General features: G+C 44.5%; 1 protein-coding gene across 1 annotated transcript in view; it reads left to right on the forward strand.

The window, feature by feature from the left end:
- The window catches only part of ptprt (protein tyrosine phosphatase receptor type T), a 515405-nt gene that overhangs the window by 186115 nt on the left and 324290 nt on the right, over window positions 1–5000 (forward strand). The gene's annotated exons all lie outside the window — the stretch shown is intronic.

A 5000-nucleotide genomic window follows, 5' to 3' on the forward strand; every position in this document is an offset into this window, starting at 1 on the left:
CCAGGGCTAAGAATAACGAAAATAGCAAAACAGAGTAGGCTAATAAACCGTAATGGAGAGACTGAGGAGACATGAAATCAAGCGGCGGAGTTCGGACCATTTTGAGTTTGACCGATGTCGCTTGCTTTGTGTAGCCCTATCAAGCAAGCCTGTCTGTCTCATTTGTGCGATGAGCACAAAAACACAAATTGAACCACTCGTATAGTGTGAGTCAAACCAGACATGAACAACATTGTAGCCTAATGAAGTAGTGCCCCGTCATGTCAGCATGAGAGAGGTGATTTTACATTTGGCGACGACATTCCGTCTTTAAAACTGGCGCATGCCGCTTCCCCTATTGCAGGTTATTACCTGATCTACACTGTCGTTACCACAAAAAACAAGGTAGCACAACTTAATACTATTACTAGCCTATATATCTGGTAGCCTAAATAGTAGGTTGAAGACGGGGGTATTATTGGTGCACTGGGTTTTTTTTGCGAAGCAGAGTAATCTGCTTCAGTGTAGCTCATTGTATGTTGATCCCTCCCTCAGTTTTAGGCTACAAGTGGAAAGAGTCAGCCAATTGCGCACGTAACATTGGGTATTTGATAATAACACAAGCGTGATCCCTAAACAAGACCGCCAGTCGACGGTGTGTGTTTTGTTTTCATTATTCTGTCCTGCATTCACCGTCTCAATTCCGCTCCTAACTTATAGGCTAAGTGATGTCTGTTAATTATTTCTGCACTACCTATTCAAGTCAGGAACGGATATCCTCAGGATAGCCTACGGACTAATAGGTTGAAGACGTTTTTTTTTTTGTATTGGTGCTTGTGAACATTTCATCCTTTCAATGCGCTGTTGTGCGCGATCGACGGGATTCCGGTTAACTGGGGATGTGATGCACACATGACAATTCATCTGTTACACCAGGTGTGGCTAATCATCTGTGATTAGGACTGCAAATTCAGTTGCTTCGGTGGAGATGCGAACCAACAGTAGGCTATGACTGGGGAACTATGACTCCTTCGGAGGCTGGATAACCTGTCGCGCCACGACATGTCACAAAAGGCTGTGCAGTCCCGTGCACTGCACTGCACTGCTGTAACCCACCCATCCCCCACAGACAAACATTCATGTTCTGAAAAGTTCAACACGTTCTGAACATTTTAGCCGCTTTGCATTAAGTTTTCGAGCAGACACTTGTCCACGGTGACGCAACATCGAAAGTGAAACGCAGAGACTGTTCACAAATAACTGAATAAAGATTTCATTAAAAAAAAAACCACAGCATTTCTATGAAAATGTGCTGGGTGACCACACTGCCTATGCCTATCCAGATGCACGTATAGCAACAATGAGAAAGAGAGGGAGAGACGGAGAGAGAGAGAGCGATTAGCGCGTATCTCTGTGTGTGTGTGTGTGTGTGTGTGTGTGTGTGTGTGTGTGTGTGTGTGTGTGTGTCGGGGAACATTTGAAGTGAAAAAAAAAACACCCTCCCCCACTTCAGCATCAGATGTTGGTGGTCTACAAGTCAATATGTTTACCCGACTATCTTGTAGCCCAGTCATGAAGTTCATAAAGCCATCGGTAGCCTAATAGGCCAAGATATCCAAAATCCCTCCGCAAATTTCTGCATTGCCTGAGTTCATAGGCTAAAACAACTTTATTTAGGCCTAACTTATTTAGCTTACTTTATTAGCCTTATTTAGGCCTATTATCGTATTTAGGCCTATTTTACAAAATATCGAAAGAAGGAAAAGACACGACAGACAAGTTGAGGCTTACTGATCGTAGCCTATTACAGCAAATCGAACATGCGCTTTATGAACACACTAGCCTGAGGGCAAACATCTTCTTGGCACTATTGAGATAACCAGGCCATGCCATGAATTCAACTACCTGGGCCCACACTAAAATACTGACAGACTACAATTGCTTGGATCTTCAGTGGGTTTCGTGGGTCCGGGGGGATGGGTGGTGATGGCACGCTTGATGTATTTTTCCCCACCCCATGCATGCATGCATGCACGCGGACACACAGGGTCGGGACATTCACCCAATGAATGACTGAGTGCGGCTAAATATGCCTGTTGCATATCGTAGCCTAATTATTCACACATCACGTCAAGTCACAAATTAGTAGTCTCTTGCAGTTGACCTATGCCAAATTAACGTCCTCCCTGTAAGGCTGCACTAATTCAAACAGGTAGAGGAGTCGGCTTAGCCTATAGCCAAAGTCTATAAAATGTAGCCTATTTTTTGTAATTTCCAATTATCTAGGCTATGTTTACGATAATGATTTGTTGCGCTACGACGGTGCTCAAGACAAGTTGGAACATAGTCATCTCAAGTGCTCCCATTTTATTTTGATCCTGCTTTAAGTCAATGGGCGAGAGGGACGGATGAAACGGGTGTTTCATTCGTCCCGACAGTGTCTACTGACACTAAAATCCCTTTTGCCTGTAAACCTGACAACTTTGACTTTTCATACTTTCGGATATGTTAAAGTTTTCGAGTAAATCGCAGTGTTTCATTCGTCCCGAGTTTTCATGAGTCCCTGCTCTCCCCTACTGCCTAAACTGTTACAGTTTAAATGCGTCCTCTCCAAACTGTGTGTGTGTGTGTGTGTGTGTGTGTGTGGGCGAGAGAGGGAGAGAGAGAGAGCGAGGGAGAGAGGCGCTTAATTCCCCGCAGAAAGAGCAAGGCGATGTCTCCAAATATTAGACAAATGCATATTTTAGTTAAGTAGACATCAGGGATGTATTTTGCTTAATAGCAACGCCGACCTGATTGGTTCATATTGCTCTGAATAGCCACAGAAGGCTAGGCTATATTTTAATGGGTTTACGCGCGCGAGGTCATCTAACTGTGGTCACAGTCGCCAGGTGCTATTATGAGAGGAAAACTATAGCACGTTGGCAAACATTAAAGTCAGTTTAAGCCATGCATATGATGAACCAGTTTTCTTGTTTGAAAAAACACACTTCCCGGTGCGCAAGGTGCATGCGTTTCTGACTGACCCAGATGAAATCGCATGAGGAACTCCATGATTATGAGATGACATTGCATAGGCCTATATTTCCCAGCATATATTCCCCCCCCCCCCTCTCTCTCTCTCTCTCCAAACCCAGTTGTACTTGGACTCACTTTTAACACCGCTGGCCTTGAATCGCAGCACACATTGCAGTGAGCCGTGCCGTGTGCGAGTGCTGAGCAACTTCACCCCTAACGTTTAACCTAGACTAGCGAGTGCAGTGTTGTAAATCACGTGGAATAAGTGCAGCGATTACCTGCGTAGCCTACTTAATTATGGAAGTGAGTGTCATTTGGACTGCCTATGGAATCAAGCCTACTGTCACCAAGCTCTTCCTGTCTCCCCAGCCTCGCAATGGATGGACACCTGGCCACCGCTCCTCCGCCTCCTTCGGAACGGATGACTGTGGGGGGGATCTCCAAGGAAATTTGGAATTTCGGACTTGTATAGATTTGGGGTGCCCCGGGACTCTTTTAGATTTCTGTTAGTTAATAAATATTATTTTAAAACTCAATATTTGTGTCTTGGCGTATTTGTGGTGTACAGTAGCCTACTCTCCAGGGTATTTGGTAACAAGGAGAGGTGTCGCTGGAAAAATGCGCACTTTCTCACCTGCGACACATAACCCGACAGTTGGTTACACTTAATTTGAGCACGAAAACAGCAATATCAGTCGCTTGCTAATTTTTGCCAATGTGACAACATTAAATTCATTAGGGAAGTGTAGGTTAGGTTATCGCCCCAGCTGTTGGCGATGTGAGATAAATAGCCAATGCTTACACGCTCAAACGAAGCGCTGTTAGGTTACTGCGGTGAGGTGTATTGCACTCTCAGTAATTTTTACCAAACGAAAAAGTATCCACATCCAGACAACAAGTCTGAAGTTGCAATATTAGACGTTTCAAATCTTGCGATGCGATAATCGGTATGGCTTCTGGCTACACTCAATTTACATTTTGTCAGAGCTTGCACATTAATGCAATTCATCCGATCATCATTTAAAAAAAAAAGAAAATTCATTACATTATTTAGGCTATTCTTTTTATGACTCTTCCTACTTCCTGGAGGTGTTCTCACACAATTTATAGGCATGTTGTTATCCGCTGAATCGGTGCGTGCTGGTGAATATGAGCATATATTAATATGCCGTCAGCATCGTCTAAAACATTCCAAGCGCTCCCAAGTGCCACCCGGCGGTTGTTTGGGTACACTGCAGCTAGGCCCGGTACATACCGAGGTGGATGACGTGGCATTACCTCGGTAAAGGGTGTGCATTGTAGGGGGACCGACTGTACCCACTTCAAAAAATGCTCCAATATACAGTATACCCACCACAAAAAAGTAGACTACACCACTGCCTACATCGGTAGCTATAGCCCGGAGGTATAGTCAGCTGCTAGTGTAGATATCTCCCAGTGTTTACTCTGGCCCGGATGTTAGCCTTTTATATTGTTTTTCCCTGGATATGTTATTCCCGCGGAGGTAAATGTCACTGGGCCCTCGTGCGCGGCGGCTTGTTTGCGGTGCGGTCGGATTTCCATTGTGTTTAACAGCCTGGCGTGGCTCAGGTAAATGCCAATGGACTAACATGCATGAATCTGTTTGTGTGTGTGTGTGTGTGTTTGTGCATGTGTGTGTGTGTGTGTGTGTGTGTGTTTGTGCATTTGTGTGTTAGTGTGTGTGTGTGTGTGTGTGTGTGTGTGTGTGTGTGTGTGTGTGTGTGTGTGTGTGTGTGTGTGTGCGTATGTATGTGCATGCATGTCTGCTTGATAGTGTCTGTATGGATTGTGTGTATTTGTGTGTATTTATCTTATATCAGGGATTCCCAACCTCTTCCATCTTGGGGCCCACTCGAAATTGTCAAAAATGTTCGGGGCCCACGTCTGACCCAATTAAGAATAAAGCTCAAACAAATCACCAGTAGCACACACCAAAATTATTTTCTGAAAATGATATCAAGGCCCACTTGGAAAACCTTCAG

The sequence above is a fragment of the Engraulis encrasicolus genome, chromosome 14, assembly GCF_034702125.1.
Source record: "Engraulis encrasicolus isolate BLACKSEA-1 chromosome 14, IST_EnEncr_1.0, whole genome shotgun sequence".
Taxonomy (NCBI): domain Eukaryota; kingdom Metazoa; phylum Chordata; class Actinopteri; order Clupeiformes; family Engraulidae; genus Engraulis; species Engraulis encrasicolus.